The 15,573-nt window shown below is 26.1% G+C and overlaps 1 protein-coding gene across 12 annotated transcripts in view; it reads left to right on the plus strand.

The window, feature by feature from the left end:
• The first annotated feature begins 1,257 nt into the window (after window positions 1–1,257).
• LOC119601929 (RNA-binding protein Nova-1) overlaps window positions 1,258–15,573 on the plus strand; it is a 73,217-nt gene continuing 58,901 nt past the window's right edge. For 4 of the 12 annotated variants that reach the window (XM_037953179.1, XM_037953180.1, XM_037953181.1 and 1 more), the window contains exon 1: window positions 1,258–1,618. The gene's annotated coding sequence lies outside the window, so the exon portion shown is untranslated. Of the gene's footprint in view, window positions 1,619–2,389; window positions 2,414–15,573 lie in introns of those variants that run through there. The other 8 variants (XM_037953185.1, XM_037953186.1, XM_037953187.1 and 5 more) reach the window with 6 other exon arrangements.

The raw sequence follows: 15,573 nt of genomic DNA on the forward strand, positions 1-15,573 counted from the left end.
GCCGTTATATTTAAAATGTTATATTTAAAATGTTCAATTAAAAAATCTGTTATACTCAAAATTTTCACTTGAGAAAAAGTTTTTATACCAAATTTTTCAATAAAAAACTGTTATAATCAAAAATTTTGTTAAAGAAAACTGTTATACACAATAATTACTATAGAAAAAACAACTGTTATACACAAAATTTTCTATAGAAAGAACTTTTATACATATAAATTTCCACAAAAAATGTGTTCTATAGAAAAAAGTGTTATAAACAAAATTTTCTATAGAAAAAAGTTTTATACTTATGATTGTCTATCGAAAAAAACTGTTGTACGTATAATTTTCGATAAAAAATCTGTTATATAAAAAATTTTCATTAGAAAAACTGTTATATACAAAAATTTCTATAAAAAATCACAAAAAACTGTTACACAAAAACATTAAAAATTTGTGTTATATTGAAAATTTGTGTTATTTTGAAAAATTTTATAAAAAAACTGTTATAATCAAATATTTTCTATAGAAAAAAGTGTTATATTTATAATTTTCTATAAAAAAAAAAAACTGTTATACTTATAATTTTCCAAAAAAAATCTGTTATAATAAAAATTTTCATTAGGAAAACTGTTATATGAAAAAAATTTATAGAAAAAAATACACAAAAAACTGTTATACAAAAATAACACTATAAAAAAATTTTTTAGTGATTTTTGGAAAAATTTATAAAAAAAAACTGTTATACACAGTTTTCTATAGAAAAATGTGGTATACTTATAGAAAAAAACTGTTCTACTTATGATTTTCTATAGAAAGAAACTGTTATACTTATGATATTCCATGAAAAAAATGTGTTATACTAAAAATGTCCATTAGAAAAACTGTTATATACAACTTTTTTTTTAATACACAAAAAACTGTTATACAATAACATGTCTATAGAAAAAAATATCACTATAATTTTAAAATGGGCTTCAATGAATTATTTGTTATATACAACACTGCTTTAAGATATCGGTGTTATTTTGTCGTGTGTCATTCTCACTAGCACTCAATCACTCGCACACACTCACTCACTCTCTTTTCATTACTCTTTTGTATCTCTAACACATGATTTTTTGAAATTATGAAATTTATCACAAACTCTCTTTCCCTCACAAATAAATTGAAAAGACTCTCTGTTTTTATAAATGCTGCTCTCTATCCCTCTACTTTTGCTGACCCTACCAGCCAGCCAATGCAGTAAACAGCAGAAACCACCACATTTCAATGGGGCGCAAGCACAGCAACAACAACAACAAATATTTCAATTCCACACACTATTCCGTTTTCAACTTGTTCATGTTGTTTAATAAAATTCTCATTTCAGTTGTGTTTTTCACATTGAAAACAACGGAGCACATGCGAGATAGTTTCAGTGTGAACGTACTTATAAATAAAAATAACTTTTCTGTTAAATTGATATAATAAAATAAAAAAGAAAGAAAAAATAATAAAAAACAAAATCTATAGCAAAACGTGCTTTTTTTCCTTTGCTTTGTGTGTGTGTGTCTATGTGAATGGAACGAAGAATACCTTCAGTTGGAAACGCGCTCTAATCTTTAAGATACAAAAAAATAACAACACAAAAAAAGTAATATACAAAAAAAATTATATATAGTTTTTTTTTTCTATACTCCTCTAACGTTATATAGTGTCACTATTTTTTTTGTTTCTTAATCACTACATACGGGTAGCACACGCATATTTTGAGAATATTTCAATATTTCTATTAATTTCTGTTGTTTGCTACAAAATCGTATTAAACAATTTACAACAAGAAAAACGTTTATTCTATTTATTTTTATTATTATTATTCATCAGCCAATCAATATAATTATTACGTATCACGACACGTTATTTTTGAAATTTTATAAAGTGATTACGCGCGTTTTTGGTTTTGCTTTAAAGAAATTTTAAATTTAAACTTGATTTGAATTCTATTTTTTTTCTTTAAATTTAAATGAGAGTGTGTAGAAATTGGTTAAAAAATTTTATTTATTTTTTTTTACATATGTATAAGTATGAATATGGATTTATTTAACTGTGTGTGTATTTGTAGTTATTGAAAAATAAAACTTTATGAAAAAAAGCTGAAAAAAATTAAAATAACTAAAGGATTTATGTTAATTTTATAAATAAAAAAGAAAACGTCAAAGTAAAAGAAAAATAAATTAAAAATTCTTTAACAAAAAAAGTGAAACTATTTTAAACAGAAATTAAAAAAATAAGAATATATAAAAAGTTATAATAAAGAAAAAACAACATTCTTATAGAATCTTTTTGGGTAAAACCAGTTTTTTTTTCTTTAATTGAAACGAAAGAGATTTTTGTGTGTCTTGTGTCAAATTAAAATTCAAAAAAATTTTATAAAAAAAAGAAAGAAAAAGTGAGTGTAACTCAGCTAAAGAAAACACAAAAAAAAACCTTTTGATGAACAAAAAAAAAAAAAAAAATCAATATTAAATTAAAACAAAAAAAATTATGTAGTATTTTAGTTGTTAGTTTTACTACAGTAAAAAAATTTTTAAGGTTTGACCAAAAAAAATTCAAATAAAACACTCATCACCCCATTTAAAACACTTTTTCATCATTTTTTTTTAGGTTTTTATTTGTTCGTGATTTTTTTCTACTTTTCAATACTTATTATATAAACTGTTGTTTATTTGTGTTTAATTAATTTTAATTATTCTATTTGTTGAAAAAAAAAAAAAAATGAAAATAAAACAGGTTCTGGGGTTTTTTAATTATATTTCGAAATATTTCAGTTGATTATTTGTATTAAATTGTTTTGCAATACGTTTTTTTGTTGTATTTTAATGAGATCATATGTTTTGTAAGCTGTTTAAGTTTTTCCCTTTTTTTTATATAATTTCAAAAGATTTTCTTATTCTCTTTTATTTTATTGTATTTCAAACAAAATTTTATTGTTTTCTTTAAGGTAATTTCTATGTAAATTAAGCGTTAAAAATCATGATATTCAAATAAAATCAAAATATTTTCTAGGTTTTATAAGAAATTTCGTTTTTTTCTATAAAAATTTAGCACTTTTTAAGATCACTAGGTCAAGTGCTTGTAAATAGCCCTTGTAACCTAAATAGAGCAGTACAATCGTTAGGACAAAACTGTTAAATTATTGGTTTTAGTAAATGTCTATATAAATGCAATAGAAAATTAATATTTAATTTAAATCCATTTCAGTAACATCAAATAAAGTTTACAGGGGTGTTACTTTGAACCCATTATCTTGAAAATACTCAAGCGAACAATCATTAAAAACAAATAACACTGAAAACTAAAACTAATTCTCAATTAAAAGCAAATTTTAAATAAAAATTATTGATGAAATATTTGATTCCAGAGCCCTTCTAAAGATCGTATATGGAACAATTTCAGACCAAAAAGTATTAGTCTCATAGTCTAAATAGAAGGAGTTATGTAGGTATCTAACTTCGTTTCTGGAACTAGTTATGGAACTAATTACGAGGCCGAGCTTTTGATTCTTTTAACAAATAAAATTTCAGTTTCATTTTAAAAATTTTCTATTTCTTAGCTTTTTAAATGTTCAATGAATCAGAGTTTCAATGTTAGAAACTTAGAAAAGTTCTACTTTTAAAATAAATAAGAATTTTGTAGTGGGGCATGAACGACCATATCAGCCGCGAATCCAGCGCGAGATTTGGGGGGGGTTTGTTTTTCTCACTTTTTTTTTCCTCATTTTTAAATTTTGTATGGAAAAATTTCGGTTTTGGGGGCGGGGGGTGTAAATTTCAAATTTTGATTATTTTTTTAATAATAAAGTATTTAATTCAATGTTTATCTTCATTTATAAATATTTTAACAATTTGTTTGACAAAAAACAGGAATTTTCTAAAAATGGGGTTATATGGTTATATGGGGGGTTAATATGGTCCTACACCTATAAATTTTGATAGAGGAATTTACCTCTACATCAGTTATTTATGTAGAATATCAACGTGATATTAGTGTTATAAGTGAATTTTGAATATAAAGTCATTTTAGAAGGGGACTTTGTATGTGGGATAGGGTCAAATGAAGCCCGATCATTACGAACGTCAGCAATATTATTAAGAAATATGTAAAACTAAGTTTTCCCGATTTTTGAAGTGATACAAAGAACATTTAACATATTTATGAGCTCAAAAGCCCCATTCAGGGAGTACGGTTGTATGGGGGCTATACGAAATAATCGACCGATTTTAACCATTTCCTTCTAGTGCCAAAATCATCAAATTATCTTGAAAATAGCGACCTGTATAGTGCGCACAAGGTTTACATGGACACACAGAAGGACAGACAGACAGATCGACTTAGAAAGTAATTCCGATTGGTATGCTTTAAAGTAGGTGTAGAGCCAATATTTTTGGATGTTATAAACATCAACACAAACGCATAATACTTTCCCCACTATATAGTACTCAATATTTTTTTAAAATATCATTAAAACCTAATATTCTGGAGAAATGATGTGGTCACACACCGATTCAACACAGCTTAATCTTTTAAAATGTACACTTTATACGTAAAAACTGGGATTTAAGCTATGAAATGACTCGAACTATATGCGAACCTTAAATACCGTTCTAGAAAATGGTATTTTTTACAATTATTTAATGGTTGATAAATTTGTCAGACATTTTTTTTGTCGGTTGATATTTTTATGTTATTTATTATGACTACAAGCAATAAAAGTTTTATTTCAATTTTTTTAAATAAATTTGTAGGAATTACCCTTGAAAGTTGAAAGGTTTAATATCTATTTTTTGGAGATAAATTTGTCTGTCAGACATTTATTTTGTCGGTTGATGTTTTTAGCTTACTTTTTACTTCTACTTGTCCTTTAGAGTTGAAAAGAAAAAATTAATATCTTTTGATTTTATTTTATTTGAACATTTTTACAGTTGAAAGCTTTTTTAAGACATTCTAGAAAAATTGTCGGTCAGACTTTATTGTCGGATGTTTAACCACATTTTTCCACTTTTATATAACAATTATGTTGCTAAACTAAATTTTTAAAAGGTCAAACTTTCACTTCGCAAAGATTTAAAATGGTATTCCTTGTAATCATTCACTGCTTGACATATAACGATAAATTTGTCTGTCAGACATTTTTTTGTCGGTTGAAATTTTTATCTAAAGTTTTACTACTACATGTTGGAATTATCCTTTTGCGTTAAATGCACTTTCTCTTAATTTAATTTCTACTTTTTGGAATAAATTTGTCTGTCAGACATTTTTTGTCGGTTAACATTCGATCTAACTTTTTACTACAAACATATTCATGTTCGAACTTTGTAATTAAGGAAAATTCTATTGATTTTATTTGAAAAGTTTTGAAGTTGAAAACTTGTGTATTGAAATTCCGAAAAAAATTGTCGGCCAGACTTTATTGTCGGGTGCCTGGCTTATTTGGTTGGATAAACTTTTTGTATACCAAACAAAATGTATATGTTTCTCTCTCTCGCAGGGTGAAATTCTATTTTCAAAGATTTAAACTAGAATTTTGAGAATTTTAACAAAATTTATATTTTCAATTAATTCTTAAAGTTTAATCAAACCATGAATTTCCGAACTGCATTTGTTTGGCTAAATATATTTTTTTAATTTAAACTTTCTTGAAATAATAATGACAAACAACATGAGAATGTTGTCATACAAATCATTCGACATAATTATCTCATATTGGAAAAAAAATTGTCAATTATGTGGTAACAACACGTGATTGGCAAGGTGACTAAAGCTAAAACTAGTTTTTACTAATTTTAGTTTATTTAAAGCCTTTCTTTCAAATATTATAAGTGAATCATATACTTTCAAGTCTGTCATACACACTGTCTGTCTGTCTTTACAATATTTTTTCAAATATATGCTTTAGTTCTAAGAATTTATAGTTTAAAACTATTTCATATTTAAACAATTTCCCCTAAGCTTTGATTAAAACATTGCTGTAATGTTTAATTAAACGAAGAAAAAAATCTATAAATTATTTTTTTAAATTCTTCTAGCTTATCGCCTGTAGTAATGATTGTAATCGCCCTTTTTCAACCCAAAACATGTGAGGTTTTTTTTCTTCTGTTCATAATTTTTACTAGGAAATTTAGCTTATTTAATATAAATTCCTACAGTTTATACTCATGTTTTTTTCTTTCTTCTTTATTCAAATTATATTTGTATGTAAAATTTATTGCATAAATTATAAATAAAACCCAATCGATTGTTAAACTTAGCAGAGAAAACAAATTTATACTTAAATTCATAATAATAAAATTAAATATTTAAGGGTTTCATAGGCAGCAACAGCATATCGTTAAAAAAAATTATTAAATTAAAAAGCTAGACATATAAAATAAAGCAAATAACCTATTTTAGGGAGTAGACAAATATTTGTAAAAGAAGCCTACTTTAAAGGGGTTTTCGAAGAATTCATTATTTAAAGCATATTTTAAGGGGGTTTTTGGTTAACATTTTCTAAATGGAACCCTTTTTTTAGTTAATTAATTCATATTAACTAAAGTCTGGCGGGCTAATTGTTATAATATTTTAGGGTTTATTAAACAATTTTTGCTATTTACAGTTCTAATTATTGCTCCTTAAAGTATGCTAATTATTTCGTTAGAAATTTTCTTATATTTAAAGTGAGGAAAGTGTGACAAATTCCTGTAATTTATATATCCACCATCAAATTGGATGTAACAAATCGAAATATTGGTCTTGACCTAGTAAAGTCTAAACATTCTGGATCTTTATTAGATTCTAAAACGTTTTGGCCATGTCTGTCCGTCTGTCTGTTGAAAACTCGATAGGCCCTTAACGGCAAAACCTAGAGAGCTGATATTTTCACTCTTATTAATGCAGTTTATTTGGAATTGAAAATGGGTGGTCATCTGACCCCAGTGTCCGTATAACAAAATCAATTTGAGGTTTACAACTGGCGTTAACATAACTTTAAAATGCTTAAAGAGCGTTGTAATTAGACAATCAATAATGACAAATTTCTGTTATTTTTATACTTGCCCACCCGCTAGAAATATCCAACATCGCAATATAGATCCTGATCCATAATAGTCTAAACATTCTGGGTCTTTATTAGATTCTAAAACGATTTGGTCAAGTCTGTCCGTCTGTCTGTTGAAAACCTGATAAGTCCTTAACAGGAGAAGCTAGTGAGCTGAAATTTTTACTATATTAATGTAGTTTATTTGGAATTGAGAATGATAATGGGTCCTCATCCGACTCCAGCGTTCCTATAACAAAATCAGTTAGAGGTTTATAACTGTCGTTCATAATTTTAAAATGCATAAAGAGTGTTGGAACTATATCCACCCACCTGCTAAAAACATCGAACACGGCGAAATATTAGTCTTAGACCCACAGAGTCTACACATTCTGGGTCTTAACCTAATTCTAAAACAATCTGGCCATGTCTGTCAGTCTGTGGATGGAACCCGTTAGAGCCTAAACGGGAGAAGCTAGAGAGCTGAATGCAGTTTATTTGGAATTGAGAATGGGTCCTCATCTGGTCCCAGCTCACCTATAACAAAATCACTTTAAGGTTTATAACTGTCGTTTATCATAATGAAAGTAGAGCGATGTAATTATGCAATTAATAATGACAAATTCCTGTTATTTTCATATCCTGAATCCTTATTGGACCCGTAATATATAAACGTTATAGCCATGCAAGTTCTCATGTCGGTTAAAAACCCGATAAGCCTTAAACGGAAGAAGCTAGAGGTAGAAATATCAATGGGTCCTCATGTATACCTAGCGCCCAAAATTTCATATAGATCGGTCCATAATTGACCTTTCCTATCATATAATATCTTAATTCTCCATCTTAACATCAAATCGGTAGAGACGAATATAAGGAATTGGTTTCTTGAAAAAATATTTAGAAATACCTAAAAATCTGAACAATTTTCCAGAGAACGAGTTCTAAAAGTAGTGGCGAAATCATTAGTTCTCATTCTAGAACTAGTTTTTTTTTTTCAGAATAGTTTCAAAAAATTGTTCGCGGGAATTGTTTAAGTTATAATGAAATTTCTATTAATTTTATTTATATTTAATAAACTATCATTTGTATTTGTTGTTCTGCTCTTTGTTTTTGTTAAATTTTAATTAATTTCATTTTCTATAGAACAAAATAAATTTTAATTAAATTTTCAGTTATATGGCAATTTTTGCAATTTTTTTTTAAATATATTATTTTTTTTTTTTTATTATTATTTATATATATTTTTTGCACTCACATTTGCTGCTACTCTGACTCTCGCTCGCTCACTCTTACGTTGTATATATGTATGTAAGTGTGTTTAAGTATGATTATAGGGGGTGGTAGGAGATTGGAGGGGGGGGACTCTATCCTGCTCTCTCTCTCTTTCTCTTGTTCATGTTTGCTCTTTCTCTCAATTGTTTGTTTTGGTGTTGAAGAAAAATTTTTCAAGGTCTTGCATATGAGCCAATCTAAAAAATATTTTTTTTGTATTTGTATTTGTTAGTGTGTCATTGTTGTATAGGTAGTGGTGTATTTGTAGCAGTATATGTGTATTTAATACATATACAAATATTTTTCTCTTACATACATATATATTTATATAACTTTTTTTTGCTTTATTTTCTATTCATGTCTTTAAAAAAAATTCTAAAAAATGCAGCAGTAGAAAACAACAAAAAAAATATTATTTAAAAAGAAAGAAAATTTATAAAAATAAAAACGTAAAGAAATATAGTCAAGGTACTTGTTTTACAGAATATTTTGAAAAAAAAATTGAAACTGAATGTGAATGTGAAAATAGAAAAAAGAAATTGAAAACGTGCTATGCAATACTCTTTATGTATCAAAACTTTGCCAAAAGAACAAATTTTCCTCATTTTTTGTAAAATATGAACATTTAATTTCATCATCATGAAAAATATTTTTTGTTTTTCTGAGTAGGTTTACATTTATATGACACCTTTAAAATTTCTTTTAAATAAATTTTTATCATTCTTTTTGTTTGGGTGCCAATGTTGAAATGAATGCAATTTACAAATTGTTGCGGTTGAGCTTATAAAAAAAATTATTAATATTTATAATTTAAATGATAAAATGTTTAATTAGTTATAAAGTTTAAGGTTTAAACTAGATCTCTCCTGATTTCAATAAATTACTTTTCAAATCTTAAAAGTTTCGAATCTTTCTTTTTTTGTCTTATTTGGGCTCGAGTTCGACTCCCACTTGTAGAATTTTTTCTTGCCAAAATACCTGTTTAGTGGGTCTACAAGATCAAAAATCTATCTAGGTTCAGACGTTTAGGCAGTTTGATGAACAATCAGTCAGTAACGCGACTCGTTTTCGTTTCGTTTATATACATATCTATATAGAAGATAGTTAGAAGATAGATAGAAGATAGTAATTATTTATTATTTTGTTTGTCAAATAAAATCCTTATGCATTAGACATAAAACATTTGCCTGCCAGATTTTTATCAATAAAATTTACTTTTTTCATAAGATTTCTTTTACTGCAACCAAAAAAAAAAAAAAAAACAACAATTTCAAGTATAACAAAACGTATAAAAAATTGTTATTGTAAAAGTAAGATGCATTGTTTAAAAATGTGCAATACACACATACAAACTTATGCATTATATTTATAATAGTATATTTAAACAAAAATTTAGTATTTTTTTTTTTTTAAATATCATTGTGCTGAGCGTAGCAAGTGGTGTTGCTGCTACGCCAACAAATTTTTTTCTTTCTTTTTAAATGTTTAATGGTCAAGGCCATTTGGTTTATTATGTTAAAAATAATAATAATAAACTTTTTGTTTTGCATTATTATTAAAAAATATGTATATATTGTTGTAGTTGCTATCAAAAAAAATTGTTTAATAAAAAAAATATATACAAAAATTTAAAAAAAGAAGAAGTTAAAAATTGCACTTTTGAAATGGAAAATATTTAAGTAATAAGCCAGTGTTGGTTTGTTGTTTTTTTAAACAAAAAATATTAATTTTATAATTAACAGATTTGCTTTGTTTTTTTCGTTAATTAAAATATAAATAAATTGCTTTTTTTAAAAAAAGGTGATTGTTGAAATATTGTGTTAATTAATATAATTTGTTTTCAGTTTTGATATCAGTTTGTATATTATCAAATCCCCTCCGTAAACTAAGACTCATAAATAAGTTGTTTATTATATATAGAATCTCATTAGATCAGGGTCAAATTTGAATATATTTTTTAAATCAAAACGACATAAATCACTATAAAAAAGTTCTTCGATTTTAGCGAGTTTTCTATATATGTATACAAGGGAAAATGAAATATACACGCTTGGTACCAAATTGACACCAAAGAGTTTATAATTTTTCAATAACATCCGTTGTCAAAGTATATACATACGTATGACAACACTATGTAATGTTGACAATGCAACGTTGTCAACATTGCAACAATACGCTATCACTAAGCTCACTATTACCAACGAATTGTTTGTCAATAGTGAGCTTACCACGTTTGTTAACATTTAGACAACGAATGTGTATAAAATTTAGATTTCGACAACGAATTGTTGCAATGTTTTAAACATCACATAGTGTTGTCGTATGTATGTATATACTTTGACAACGGATGGTATTGAAAAATTATAAACAGTTCGGTGTCAATTTGGTACCAGGCGTGCATATTTCCTTTTCCCTCTGTGTATATGACCTAAGACTTCCATTATCTTGGAAATATCGAAAGAATTTCTATAAAATGTTTGTTCATTGAGAAAGGTGACTCCAAAGTTGCCGTTTTGAAATTCAATTTGTTAATAATTTTTTTTACTAATAAAGGCCAATAAAATGAGATCGTTTGAGATCCCGAAATTTTTCGAGTTATTAGAACCATTATCTGATAGGACACTGATTTAATATTTCTAATGCACACACTTAAACGTAGTGATAAATTAAAGGTTGGGCGGCAATATCATGTTCACGCCCACTTTATTTGCTTATTTTGATTTACGTCTTATGAGTATTCTCTTTTGATCACTGTTTACAACTAAATTTTTATCAGCTTTAAGCTTAACATCAGCTTTAAGCTGATCAGCTTTAAGCTTAACAAATATAACTGAAATATTGGTATTGACCATGCCCAGTTTTAAAATTTTGAAAAATAGACTATAAAGTTTAAACTAGTCAACTATTATCATTAATGTTATAAATACTGCTTTATAATCAAACGGTTTTACAAAATTATAAACAAAAAATAGCGAAAAGTGGGCGAAATTTTTGATTATGGGCATGGTTATTATTATCATTAAATAATATTTTTATACATTAAACGGCTTTACTAAAGTATTAACAAAAATAGCGATAAGTGGGCGAAATGTCTGATTGTGAGCATGGTTATCATAATAATTGTATTAGTTTATGTGGTATGGATGAACTTTGAAAAATTGTCTGACATTTTTCACGTTTGTTCATGCAGTTTCTATACAAAAAGTAGGCGTGTCCTTATTTTAACTACGCCTACTTATTTAAAGCTTTTTATAACCTACAGCACTATAGTGGGGAGGGTATTATGCGTTTGTGCTGATGTTTGTAACACCCAAAAATATTGGTTCTACACCCACCTTAAAGTATATCAATCGGCTCAGAATCACTTTATGAGTCGATTTAGCTATGTCCGTCTGTCCCTCCGTCCGTCCGTCTGTCTGTCTGTCTGTCTGTCTGTCTGTCTGTCTTTTTTTTAGAGATTTGAGAACGATTTGAGAATAGTTTTGGGAAATTTTTATAGATAGTACTGCAATATCCATTTCTTTATAGGAAAAAAGTAAAATTTACAATATTGTTAAGGTTGGAGAAATTTATTTAAATTATAAAATATTGTCTCTTAATTTTAAAACAGATGTTTTGTTAGAATGAAACTAAAAATTGCATATGTTTAATAAATATATTTAACAAACAGATTTCTATAATAATTTTTTTAAAAAAAGAAACAACAAATAATAATTTGAACTTGTTATCTATTTATTTTTTATTTGCTTTTTTTATCTTTATAAAATTGTTTACTCATACTAAAAATAATAACAACAACAACATAACATATACATAGAAATATTTACCCATATACATAAAAACCTACATGTCTGTCTAGATGTTTAACACCATATTAAAAAAAATCTTATGTTTAAACTCTCCTTAAAAAAAAAAAAAAGAAATTGTCTCTATATATGAATTTTTATGGTTTATGACATACAAACCATAATAATAACCACCAAAAAAATATAGTACTTTTATCTCTAGAGACCCAGAAAAACCAAAAAAATATAACACAAGTATTCTTACAAACACACTACAAATCGACTAGAACTTAAAATACAAAGTCTGTAGAAAATTTAACGCTTCCCCCAATTACTTCGAACAACAGAAAAAAAAACCGAAAATTATCAGCAGATAGTAAAAATAAATTGTTAAGATAACACTTAGTATTACATACTGACACAGTTATGTATATACTTTTCAAAAAAAAAAAAAAAAAAAAAACACCCCAAAATTGCTTAATTATATTGTCAAAGTGTAGGAAAATTTAAGAAAACAAAATTGAAATTCTTATAGTTATTCACATTTTTATATAAAATTTATAAAAAAAAATTTCTCATGCGGGTTTTTATTTCAAAGCTCTTAAATGATTTCGTTACAATTTCTTTAATTTATTTAGATTATTTTAATAAAACTGCTGGTGTGATTTGTTTTTCTTTTTAATTAAAAATTTTGAATTTCCCCATGTTCTCACCCCATAAATGTCTGATCTTTTCAACTTTTCATTCATAACTTAACATTTAATTATGGTATTGATAACCCGCATTTCAATTGTATTATTGATTGATATTTGTTGAAATTTCCCAAATAAAATTTTCTCATGCATTTTAAATATTTATAGACATTTTATTTCATTGAAAATTTGGGGGAGGATTTATTTTGTGTGTTTTTAAGGGTTAAAAAAATAGGCTTAATTTATTCATAAGAAAAACTGAAAATATTTAGTTTTTAGTGTTAAGTATGTGTAATCTGTTTAAAGCATTAAATACTTAAAATTTTTAAATCAAATCTTCAGAAAAAAATAAAAAAATTCTTTAATATTTAGTTAACAGTAAAAATAATGGGAAATATGTGTGCTTAGGGATAGTTCCCCTTGAAGTAGTGTCAAAAAAATCTTTAATATTCCATTAAATTTATACTAATATTCAAGAAAATATTTTCAAATATGTGTAATAGGCAAAGGGATCTCTAAAGAGCTGTTTTGAACTGCTCTACATGTATCAAAATCAAACAAAACTAGTTAGAAAGCTCTTCAATTACTCTCTATCAATAGATGATTAAAAGAAGATATCAGCTAAGAGAGCCTATTGCTAAAACAGTAATAGGCAAATTTTTAAAGAAAATTTGTTTTTAATTTTAAATGAATTATGTTTATAATCATAAAATTAATTTGTATTTTCATATATATTTACTTTTATTTGATTAATTATGTAATTTATCATAGTCTGTAAGAAAATTGTTTCTAGACTGAATTTAAATAAATAAATAAATAATAAATAGTTTTCTTGCTTTAAAACGTAAGTAAGCTTATTCATATAAACTATAATTCAAATCATTTAGAGAGCTTTTTAAACACTCTATGTCATATGTAAGCTTATGTTCGTGTAAACAAAAGCTAACAAGGAGATAGCACTTAGTCTCTAAAGATCTGTTTTAAACTTCTTCACATTTATACAAATCAAGCAAAACCAGTCGGACAGCTCTTTAATTACTCTCTGTCAATAGATAATTAAAAGCGACTATCAGCAAAGAGAGAGAGAGTGAGACAAATGAGCTCCTTTACATGTATAAAAAACAAAACCAGTCAGAGAGTTACATTTGCAGTCTCTACTTTAAAACGTTAGTAAGCTTAATCCTGTAAAAAAACTAAACAAAATCATTCAGAAAGCTCTTTATTTACACTCCATCAATAGATGATAAAATGCGGTTAGTTAGTTAGTTAGTTAGTTAGTTAGTTAGTTAGTTAGTTAGTTAGTTAGTTAGTTAGTTAGTAGTTAGTTAGTAGTTAGTTAGTTAGTTAGTTAGTTAGTTAGTAGTTAGTTAGTTAGTTAGTTAGTTAGTTAGTTAGTTAGTTAGTAGTTAGTTAGTTAGTTAGTTAGTGTAGTTAGTTAGTTAGTTAGTTAGTTAGTTAGTTAGTTAGTTAGTTAGTTAGTTAGTTAGTTAGTTAGTTAGTTAGTTAGTTAGTTAGTTAGTTAGTTAGTTAGTTAGTTAGTTAGTTAGTTAGTTAGTTAGTAGTTAGTTAGTTAGTTAGTTAGTTAGTTAGTTAGTTAGTTAGTTAGTAGTTAGTTAGTTAGTTAGTTAGTTAGTTAGTTAGTTAGTAGTTAGTTAGTTAGTTAGTTAGTTAGTTAGTTAGTTAGTTAGTTAGTTAGTTAGTTAGTTAGTTAGTTAGTTAGTAGTTAGTTAGTTAGTTAGTTAGTTAGTTAGTTAGTTAGTTAGTTAGTTAGTTAGTTAGTTAGTTAGTTAGTTAGTTAGTTAGTTAGTTAGTTAGTTAGTTAGTTAGTTAGTTAGTTAGCTGTACTGGACTAGAATACTAACCTCTCGGAGGTCACAAGTAAGCTTACTCGTGTAAAAAACAAACAAAATCATTCAGAGAGTTCTTCAGTTACACTCTGTTAACTCACGATTAAAAGAGTATATCTGCAAAGAGAGAGAGAGATAGTGAAAGTGAGAAAAATAAGCTTTATGATTCATTTTGTTTCATTTTATACATGTATAAGCTTGTGTTGGTGTAAAAGATAGATAGCTCTGGAGAGAGCTCTTTGCCGGTAATAGTTTTAAATTGAGAAAGTTTTGAAAACTAATTTCTTCTCAGAGATCAAAATGTATTAACTTTCTAGACAAACTGGACTAGTGACTTCAATCTCAATTGATCTTAGACTGAGAATAATTTAAAATCAACTAACTCTCTTGTCAAACGTCAAAAATTTGAAAAAATTTTTAAATTGTTTAAAAATTACTGTTAAACGAAAAATCTAATCGTAGTTTTCTTTACTCTTAAATCATTCGAAAAACTTGTCCTGAAATGTGAATAACACTTACAACAACAAAAACCTTCACAACTGTCATGTTTGATAACGTTTTGAAGAAGATTGGAGTTTTCTCAGTTTTCTCAACATTGAATTGAAATTAATTTGAAAAATGATTTTGTTATCAATATATTCGTTTAATTTCCAATTTATTTCAAAAAATAGTTTGGAAATTCTTTTTATTAGATTAGAGAACAATTTAAGAAATATATTTGTAAACATGTTTCTAAGTTTAGTGTTAGTTTTAGATTTGATTTTAGAGAATGATTTGAAGTAAGATTTTTCAAAAATATTTTTAAAACATTTTTAAATAAAATTGGAACATTGAAAACTTTGTTAAACCTTTGAGAATTTGATATCAAATTATAAAAGTTTAATAAAATTTTATTCAAATTTAATAAAATTTAAAAAGAAATTCACACATTTTTATGA

Source organism: Lucilia sericata, unplaced genomic scaffold (genome assembly GCF_015586225.1).
Source record: "Lucilia sericata isolate MDLA Ls3-8-SP2 unplaced genomic scaffold, ASM1558622v1 Contig000199F_arrow, whole genome shotgun sequence".
NCBI lineage: Eukaryota > Metazoa > Arthropoda > Insecta > Diptera > Calliphoridae > Lucilia > Lucilia sericata.